This window comes from Vicia villosa, linkage group LG4 (genome assembly GCF_029867415.1).
Source record: "Vicia villosa cultivar HV-30 ecotype Madison, WI linkage group LG4, Vvil1.0, whole genome shotgun sequence".
NCBI classification, from domain to species: Eukaryota; Viridiplantae; Streptophyta; class Magnoliopsida; order Fabales; family Fabaceae; genus Vicia; species Vicia villosa.
This window is the reverse complement of record NC_081183.1, coordinates 130124044-130135453: the sequence shown is the minus strand read 5'-3', so window position 1 is coordinate 130135453 and position 11410 is coordinate 130124044.

The following is an 11410-nucleotide window of genomic DNA, read 5'->3' as shown; positions in this document are numbered from 1 at the left end:
CACGTACTCTTAATCAATCGATCCTCCGGAGTAGTCTCTGACCCAGACAAAGCAAAGACCTTCCCACCAGACCGATTCTTCTTCGGCTTAGTGCACTGTGGGCTGATATGGCCTTCTTCACCGCAATTGTAGCAAGTCACGGTCTTCATCCTATAATCAGAAGCAATATGACCTGCCTTACCACATTTGAATCATTTCTTTTCCCCACTCTTACACTCATTCCTTCTATGTCCAGTCTCACCACAGTTGTAGCATCTTACGAGAGCACTAGAATCTCTCCCACTAGGCTTCTTCCAATCACCAGACTTTGGATTTCCTCTACCATATGGCTTACCTCTATCCATAAGCTTCTTATCCTTCTTGTCAACTAACTCGCGAGAGTGAGATGACTTCAGCTTAAGGTTATCTTCTTCGAAGATCCTGCTATAATCCACCAAATCAACAAATCTGCGAATCCTCTGATACCTGATACCTTGTTTAATCTCGTCTTGAAGACCATTCTCAAATTTAATGCACTTCGAGAACTCACCAGCTTCATCATTGTTGTAGTGAACATAGAACTTCGCTAGCTCAACCAACTTGGAAGCATACTCCGACACCGTCATATTACCCTGTTTCAGCTCTAAGAATTCGATCTCCTTCCTTCCTCGAACATCTTCAGGAAAGTACTTTCTCATAAAATCTCTCTTGAATATAGTCCAAGAAATAACTACACCGTCAGCGTCCAGTTCAGCTCTCGTAGCGACCCACCAGTCATCTGCTTCTTTTGACAACATGTGAGTACCATACCTCACTTTCAGGTTCTCAATACAATCAATGACTCTGAAAATCCTCTCGATCTCCTTCAGCCACTTCTGAGCACCTTCAGAATCATGCGTGCCCTTGAACAACAGAGGGTTATTCCTCTGAAAATTCCCCAATTGCCTGTCAGCACCAATCCCAGCTCCATTGGCATTCTCTCCCAACACACCAGCAATCATGCCCAGAGCCTCAATAATTGCATCGTCGTTTCTTCCACCTCTTCCAGCCATTGTTCTGCTAATCACAAACAATTCCATTAGCACCTAAAGTATCGAGAGTGATAACTCGCACTAGTTGCATACAAGGGAATAACTGACACTAAGACTCTGGTCACCACGACCGACTATGCTCTGGTACCACTATTGTAACACCCTTCTAAACCCCGCGACAATTATTAATAAAACCAGAGTAAAAAAAACATACAACCAAGGATGTCACAATTAATTTAAACCAAAACATATGTCATCTGTCATGCTTTATTAGGAAACGATTCACCAAATAACAGTTCATGTTTATCACAACGGAATAGTATAACATCACCAATACAAACCAGTGGAAACATAATCCAAAACCAAATAAAATAGAGTAATATGGTTAAAATCTAAAAAAACTATCGTCCCCCCAGTGTTACACTATCAGAGCATAACTGAAATGACACCAAACTAACAAATGAACTCTACAAGCCATCCTCACCGAGCAATAAGCCGCTACACCTCAATCTGAAAATATCAACATGTAAGGGTGAGTCTCATTTACAATTAATAAATATTATGCATTCATAAGCAACAAGCGTCATAATATATCATTCACCCAATTATACATATTCAGATTCTCAACTATCATTCATCAATACACAACAAATGCATCACACAACATAACACTGAAATCCATTCAATCATGTTATGACAAAATGCATATGACCCAACTGACACTATGCATGTGGTACCAATAAGCCGTGGAATCAATCCACCCGACTAATCTAAACATCACCGAAATACAGTCTCACCGACACAAATTACACATAATGGGAATTATGTCCACCATTGATCCAATCATCACCAGGATCCATCACGAAAATGATTTATGAATGAATGCACATATAACATACTTACCATCACCAATAACGATGAATAATTCATCTCAAAACCACAACACCGAATAAAGTATGTACATGTTATCAACATCATTCGAGTCGTTCGCATCTTCATCATACAATCATAATAATAATAATCAAAATCAAGCCATTGCCACATTAATTACATTGTTACACCTAACATCACATGCACACAATGTTTAATTCCATCAAACTAATTAAATTGAGATTTTCAAAATAAAATCGGGCCACTCCCCATCCCATTATTTCATCATATAAAATATTTAATTAGCTTTTCAACGTTCAAAACAGCATTCAAAAAGGATACACGGATTAAAAGATATGCTATTTCAAAGTTTAGAAAAATTTGTGTACAACAAGGTCCGTTCAGCGACCGTCAAGCGCGCTTATGCACCTGAAATTCAATAACCATGCTTCAAGCGGCGTATGGCAGAAGCGAACCACATTGGGACCTCTGCTTAGCGGGCTAGGTCCACTTAGCGAGTCCTTTTTTTTTTTGAAAAACGAACAGCATCCGCTTAGCGAGCCAAGGGCCGCTTAGCGGACGTGCGATTCAGCAGATTCTCACCTCTATGACAGACCTGCAATTTCACACATCCTACACCCAAAGTCACTTCTAAACATCAATTTAAGGTATATAGTCATCAAATACTTCATCACACATCATCAAACATCCACAAAAACAGGTTTTCAATCAATAGTGGCAATTTCATCAATTACCCTAAACTATGACATTCCTAAACCTAACAATCCCAATATATCTAATTGAATCAATCCATATATCAATCAATTTATCACCTATGATAATATAAGAGATACTAAAAGGAAAAGTCCCCCTTACCTTGATTCAAAGTCTTGAAATCTCTCTTCCTCTTCTTCTCCTTTCTCTGTTCTTTCACGTATTCAGCTTTTCTCCACTTTAGCTCTTTTTACTCTATTTCCCAAAATTCCTTGTTTTTATGAAAAATAATGAATAAGTTTAGTAAAAGGCCTAACCTATAGCACCCCCTTTTTACTAGACACGACGCTTGGCCCATTAACATTCTTTCACCATTTTCCAATAATTCAATTTAATTAATTAATTCCAAATAATTAATTTAAATTCTAATTAACTTAATTTATGAAATTATTGGGTGTTACATGTTACATCTGTGATGTTCGATCGGTTGAGACATCACCGAGAGAGCAATATGGATGAACTCTCGTTGGTGTTGCAGAAATGAACATTGATGTGAGGGATATGTGGTGTTTCTAATGAGTATTGTAAGTTAAGTACAACAGAGTAATAGGTTTAAGTGAGTAGCTTACATTTGTGTCAGATTAGTTTCTCCTCTCGAAAGTGCATTTATTATCTGTTGATAATTTACTTTTCCGCACTTTACTTTGAAACCCATTTAACCCGAACTCAAGAACTAAGAATCCGTCGAACGGAAATTTTTTCCAACCAGTCCCTGTGGAGACGATAATTTCTCAGATAAATATTTCCAAATCTTTTGTTGCTTGTCCTCTACCGCTTCAATAAAATGACGTCGTTGCCGGGGATTGATTTTGGTATTAGATAGCATTGCGATAGTTTCAAGGTTTTTGAGTTTTCGTACATACTTCTATATGTGTACATGTTTTTATACTTGTGAATTTCTATGTTTATGTTTATCACACTTGTAAATTTAGTGTTGGCTAAACAAATTTAAATAGGACCAGTTTTGAAATCTCTAATATTCACTTTTCAATTTGTTTAGCTAATTAAAGTTTTGTGAATATTTGTGTTTTGACACATACTTATGTATACTTTTGTTTTTTATTCGTTTGTTAAGTGTTTGGGTTAGAATGATTTCTTTAGGTTGATTTGTGGCGAGAGCACCGTCGTGTCATGGAGAAGTTACTTTCCAAGCACGAAATGATAAAAGGCGTCGAGCTAACAACGTAAAACAAGTGCTTGTTGAGAGGCACCCCAACGATTGTAAGTTTTGTTTTTTCTGTTTAGTTGTGTAAATGAGATAGTGTAGGTGATTGTGGAGGTTGGTTGTAGGACTGTGTTTTACTGTCCTGTTTTTTTTTGCTACTGGTGTAGCGCGCTCTGCAGGATTGTGCCAGTGTTTTTTTTATTCACTTGGCCCGCCGTTTTCCCACTTTCACCAAGGCTATTTAGTAGTAAATAATAGTTTTATTTTTTCTAATAATTTTCTTTTGTTGTTTATCGTCCAATTTTGGTCCAGTAACTCGAAGAATTTCGAGGTGATTTTTCGATTTTGATTGATTCAACTTGCAGATGTATGATAATGCTAGTTTTCAAAAATTGGTACACACCAGGTACTTATTTATCGATTTCTATAGCATAGCATGTTTGGGAAACTTATCATTTGTATAATTACCATGCCATTCATTCTTTGTGCATTACTTGCTTTTTGATTGAATCACTTTAGTTCCCTTTTTACCCATAAATGTTAGAAAGCTTTCCATTGTTCACATATGCTGAAAGCCATAATTCTTGTTTTAACTAGATTTTATTATGCTTAATATTTTATTTGTGTTGATGGTATGAATGCATGAAAAGGATCAAGGTAATTTTTTTTTTCATTTTGAGCACAACCACATTGGCCAAATAGTCAATTCACCTTGTGAGTGTCTGATCATTTGTATCCCTTTTTAGCCTTTTGTCAATGTCCATGTTGTTTTTGCTAAATACTTGTCTATGAGTGTTTGGTTATCCTTTTTGTATGGATGTTGATTCTTTGTTTTCTTGAACCCTCAACCTTGACTTTTGGTTTGAATTTTTACCTTGCCTTAGAAAGTAGGGAGTATTCACACTTCAATGTTGGTTGAATTCAAGTTGTGGAGAGAAATGGTTGCTACTTATTTGGTTGTTGCTATGAGGTTGAAAAGAAAAAGAAAAGAAAAAAGAAAAAAAGTTTTGAAAAAGAAAAGAGAAGCGAATAATTGTGCTAATAAGTAGTATGTTTTGGTTTGACAACTTGGGATTAAAGAAGAAGTTTGGTCGAGATTTTGTTGCGTGAAACTTTGTGGATTGATCACTCCCTTAGATTTAGGCAAGTTTTTGTTTCGATTAGCTTTAGGTATTATCCTTTATTTATAAACTAAGTCACATTACAACCTTGAAAAGCCCCTGTGATTCTTGCCTTTGCATTTTCAATATGATTTTTGGATGAATGCATAATTTAGTCTTTTGTTTGCAAGATTGTTGGATGAGTGTCAAATGTCCTCACCCTTGTGTGTTTTTCATCTATTGATGAATTTTGCTAGGTGTGATTAATGATGTGAGCTTGTATTGTTTTAGAATGTTTAAAATGATTTTTGTACTTAGGATTTGTTTCGTTTATATGTGGTCGTTGTAGGATTGTGGTAAGTATTTACCTTGTTGTGTGTTTTTGTTTGAACCGTACATTTGTCTTCAGTTTTAAAAACTTGTTGATTCACGATTCTTTGGTTTATTACTTTTGATTCTTTGAGTTATTTGATTTTTGTTGAGGACAAACAAGTTTAAGTTGGGGAGATTTTGATAAGTGCCAAAGTGTAGTTGTTTTTGTATATAGTTTTGCAGCACTTATCGTCTCTTTTTCCTCAACTTGTGCGTGGATGCGTACAGTTTCGTTATATTTGTACATATTATGTATTTTTTGAGTTTTTCGATTCATTTATGGACCATTTGATAATTTTCTATTCATTTTGTAGGTATTGATGCATATTTAGTGCATTAGCAATAAAGTGTCGAACCCCATACCCCTTTTTTAAGCTCCAGACAAGTCACTCGTATCCCCTTTTGAACTTGTGACTCGTTTCTTTCACAAAAAAACACAACATGATGCATGGTATATTATCGATGCAACAACAACAACAATAACACGTTTACAATTCCCCTTCTAACCATAATAAAGCGCAAAATAGCATCACATAGTCCTCCTTTTTGAACTACCACTACAACACAATAATCACAATTATGCATACATCGAATGATCATTCACCAAAAACTCACAACATCATAACACAACATAATTGATCTATGATGATCACCTACATAGTTTTAATCAATTATTATTCACCAAAATAACCCAACTAGTAGCCACATATCGACTAAACTACAAAACAACATCAAAACTTTTGAACCGACAACTCGAATTACACCAACTAGGACAAAATTGCCTTTTTTGACAGCATGAAAGGAAGCCCGTCACCACGGTGACGCCCGTTATCCACCCAAAAACCCCAACACGACATTTCAGTGACGACCGACTAGTAAAACTAAGCCTGAAGACCTTGATGGTATCCCCGTTAGCTTGGTGATGTCCTCACCTTGCTTAAGGTGCCTGACAGTCAGTTCGTCACCTGGGTGACGCCCGTTACCCTGTACCAGAATGCAGAAACATGAAAATTCACTAGGGAACTCGATTGAAACCCCAAATTCTGATTTCTAGCATCCTAGTTCACCCAGAAAAACACATAGCACATATCATATCATTATCATCATAACATGATAGCTCAAGATTTACTCAATTTATTAATCAATTTCATGAAAATCATGTTTAGGTTTCAAACCTTCAAACCTCAACAATGACATATATCACATAGAACATAAACAGTCATAATCATACACGAAATCAGTCATGAACATCAAAAAACAACAAACCCAATCATAAATTTTCAGATTAACATACAACAACAATTAGAGCAGATTCAACACGATTCCTAGAGGAGGGTTAGAGTCCCTCTCTACCCTTCATGTAAAACACAAATATAGAAGAACTCCCCCTTACCTCTGAATCCTAGCAACAATTGCTCTTCATTGATAGTGAATCCTCTCCTTCTTCCTAAGCCCTTTGCTTTTTTCCTCCTTTCTCCAAAACTCTAATTTCACGTTTTGACTGCTCTACGCAACACCAACCTTAATAAATTAGATTAACATAATTATTCTATCTTACTAATAATTCTACTTTTCTCCCCTCTACTATTCTCCTCATACTCGTATTTCCCTTATTTTTCCTTTATCTCCTTTTAACCCCAACTTTATAATTTTAACTATTTTCCTATTTTATTTTAATTAATTACAAATAACTATGAAATCTAATTTTTTAAAATTATTTTAATAATTATACCAACCCATCAATACTCTCACTACACCCCACCATATACCACATACATATATAAAAATCATAATGTATTGAATTAAAAGCATTCAACATGCTAAATAATTGGATTATAACTCGATTAAATAAATTAATCAAATTCGGGATATAAGAACTCTCCCCCATTTATAGAATTTTGACCCTAAAAAATACATGAACAAAATAGCTCCGGATAAGATTTCCTCATCCGACTCTCCAGCTTTCACCAGCAGGAGAAGAACTTTCTTGCTTTTATTTATTGTTTTCTAGGTAGATTTATGTTTCATTTATCGTTTTCTTTAAAATTGCATGTTTTTAAATTTTGTTTTTAGTGTTATAGTTGAGTCATTACATGTGCTTTCGTGGTGTTTATCAAAATTGCATGTTTTTAGTGTTATAGTAGAGTCTTTATGCGTGGTTTTCTGTTGTTTATTGATTCTCCCATTTTCTTGAGCTATAACAAAAAATTTAAAAAATTGCGAAAAGAGAAAACAATGCTTACTTAAGATTGAAAGTCGTTCGGTACTTAAGATTAAATTGTTAAGTTTTTGTTTGATAAACACCACGAAAGCACTTTCTTAATCAATTAGGAAAGTTTAATATTTTCAGAAAGTGATTTAAAAACTGTTTTCAGACGGGTTTATAAGTTTAGGATCCGGATGGCCGAGCGAAAGCCGAGAACCCTTTAAAGTTAAATATTCCAATCAAAACCACTTTTCAACTAAGTAAAAGAATCCAATTTCTAAAAAATGTTTTTGCTACTTTAATGCATAGCGCGTCGGGCACGCGAGAGCAGTCAGTATAATTTAGAGAGTAAAATTCGGTTCCGAATACGCGAGAGCGACAATTCGTTTTTAATTAATTTTTTTCAAGGAAGAAAGTATTGTCCCATAGGTGGTAGTTCAACTTAGGAAAAATATGATTTCCATAGACCGATGCAAGCCGCATTCCAGTATTACATTCCTAATTAATTCAAGTCTATTATTTTGTTTTTTTACCTATCCCAATCCCATTTTGATCGCCTTAGATAAACACTGTAGCAATAGAAAATGATAGATTGACCATTAGGTTTCTGTCGGTTCGACAACCTTTTATATTACTCTGATACACTCTGTATACTTGCAGAAGTAACCCATCAATATCCCAGACGAGTTCCGGATAATGTATTCCAGGAAGATGGTGGAATTTGATAAGAGGAGGAATTATGATAAAAAAATTGGTGATTACTTATGTAAGTCTAGGTGTTGTTTAGGGTTTGCATAATATTTTTGATGCTTTTGACTGATGCCCCCACTTTGTTTGCAAAACGTATGCTGCCACTAACCGTTAAGCAGAAGAAAACTCATGAAGCCCATCAAAAAGTCGCTCGTGGGGAGACATGGTGTGACAATACCACGAGCCTTTTTGGAGGACTGTTGGAAAAAGGGAATTTGAAGGTCGATGGAGGACTCATTATAACCGCCCATGCGTTAAAAATTATGAAGCCTCCATGGATGTCCAGGCGGGCACTGTCACTCAGACCCCTGTCCCTCGCCCTTCAAGAAGGTGAAACCTTAGCCTGCCATCGATTTGGAGACGCAATAGGACTTCTTTAATTTGGAAGGAATGCCCACAAAATGGGAACCCTCCTCTGCTCCACAGGGAACAAGGTACAATCCCCCATGGGACAAAGATTTTGATGCCTTGGGCAACGCAGAAACGTGCCTGAATTTTCCCTTTGCCTTCCCAAATGACCACCGTATGGCGGAGCATATGAGGGAATTTAGATGGAAAATGCATTGGAGACCCACGTGTTGAGGGGATTCTTGGTAGAGCGGGAGATGTTCAATGCCTACTCTGAATTTGACCAGCGAGTTGCCAAACCCAAAGTCTGGTTGAACACTTAGAAAGAACAGGCTATTGAGGCCAAAAGCTCTTTGAATTCGATTATTGAGGAACGTGACAAGCTGAAGGAGTTTGAGAAGGCTAAAGGCAAAGAGGTCAATAAGCTGAAAGAGAAGTTGGCCTTGGTGGTGGCCGAATTAACCACTTTGAAGGTGTTTGCCCAGACAGAGGAACTCCACAAGTAAAGGTGGAAATAGGGTGGGCCGAGCTAGGCTTTGTTAAACCTGATCCTAGTCTTTTAAAAATTTTAAAGCCTAAGTCTGGCATACGGCTTATCATAGACTTATTTTTAGGTTTGAGTCTGACATTTTCAAAGGCCTGGTTGACCTATTAGCCTACATAAAAGCCAATTTTTTTTGAACATTTGTAATTAAGAAATTCAATTAAAGTTTAAATAGACTAACAAACTCATAGATCAACAAGACTAAATTTTTATTTGCATTGACTTATTCAAGTTTACCTATTAAGATAAGTTTTGTGATACTATTTGTTTGAGAGAACTTATGAAAATAACTTTTGATATTTTTATAAAGTTATTTCAACTTATTTTCCTAGGATTTTCAAGATAACTAAGCTTTATTTTTGTATTTTAATTTAAAATTCAAATACAATATAATAATAATAATGAAGTTATTCATATTTATTTAAATAGGCCGGTCTGATAGGCGTAAAAGGCTTTTTTATGGCCTGTGACATAATCTTTTTAATTAAATATGCTTAAAGAAAAACATAAGCCTTTTCTATTTTAAAAAAACAAGTATGGTCTTGCCTGGGCCTATGTTGTTTAGGGCCCCTGTTATTAGCCTAGCCTTTTTCCACCCCTATCCACAAGAAGTAACTCCCTGAAATATTTGGTGGATACTTAAAATAACACCTTCGCCTCTGAAGATAGGGCCTTTGAAAAGGTGAAGTCCCAAGTAGCGTTCTTGTACCCTAACCTCAACCTCAACGAGTTAGATCTCTTTAATGTCGTCAAGGAAGTTTAGCTTGTAGATGAGGAGGATAAGGTCCCTATAGAGATTACTCAGGACCCAAAAGATAGTATGTGCTCTCCCGTACTTGTCTAAGATAAATTTCTAGAAGAAAAGACACACTAGGCTCTAGTGTTTTGTTTATTTTTAATTTTGCCCCTCGTGGATATTTGTATTCACGCCCTTATCTAGCCAATTCTTATTATAAATGGTTCTATCAAGTCTAATAGAAGAGTAAGCACCACCTTTTCTCCCACTGGTTCAAATGTAATAACTACCATTAATGTCAAGATGCATAAACTCATTTTGATTGGTCCAACTAAAAAACTCATCAGTGAAAGTTTTGTTTATAAGCACATTGAAATTACCTATTATGCACCAAGGGCAGGATTAGCCTATTAAATATTGATAAGTTCATTTAATATCTGTCTTCAAATCACATAGGGACTGAAAGGGGGCATTTAGCAGTAGGGATGTCAATGGGGCGGGACGGGGCGGGGCCGGGGGATACATTCCCATCATAATCCCCGTCATCGAATCTATTCCCCATCCCTGCTTCGGGTCCCCGCTACGGGGAGATTTTGTCCCCCATCCCCGTCCCTGCGGATCCCCGCGGGTCCCCACCACGGATCCCCATGCAGAGATCCATAGACATGATTATTATTTTTTTAAAACTAAATTAACAGTAAAAGCTTCAAAAAGTAACCACGAGAAATTTATAAATTATTCCTTTACGATAAATAATATTGTTTTAACAATATTTAATCTATAATATTGAGTGTCATGAGCACCAAAATTTCAAACTTTAAATAAACTTGAAATAATCATTTAGATCTCACTCTTTTACTAACAATACATATATATTTTAAATTTGTGTATAAGATTAATTATATGAAATGACAAATAGACTTACATAATAATTTAAAATTATATATATAATAAATTAAGGACATTTGGCTATTTTATGCGGGGCGGGGACTCCACGGGGCGGGGGATATTTACGCCACCCCCGTCCCCGAAGTCCTTCGGAAAGACTTTGTTCCCCATCCCCGTCCTCGCGGGGGAAAAATTCACCGTCTTTAGGGCCCAAATAGGAAATCCTCATGGGATCCCTGCTAACGGAGGCAAGTTGACATCCCTATTTAGCAGATTGAGCCTTCGAGATCAGTTTCGCATAGTTCTCACTATTGTGCTTGTATTTTATATAGTGATTAGAAAACCATTTCATTGCATGAAACTCTCGAATGACTGGTAATGAAAGCTTGTAGCACATAGGAAATGGTTTTTTCATAGAATCCGTAATCTTATTAGTTTATTTAAAATCATCAGCAAGACGACCAGATTTCTTGTTAGATCACCTTCATGTAAATGCAAAATCCCACTGCGGTAGATTCTACCTCAGAAGTCGAAAAAGGAAGGGAAAATTGATATCCATCCAAGGCTGATGCCACATTAATAATCAATTGTTCATAACGAGCACGCTGTATGTTCTTATATACTGTATTTAACAAATCGCTAAAACT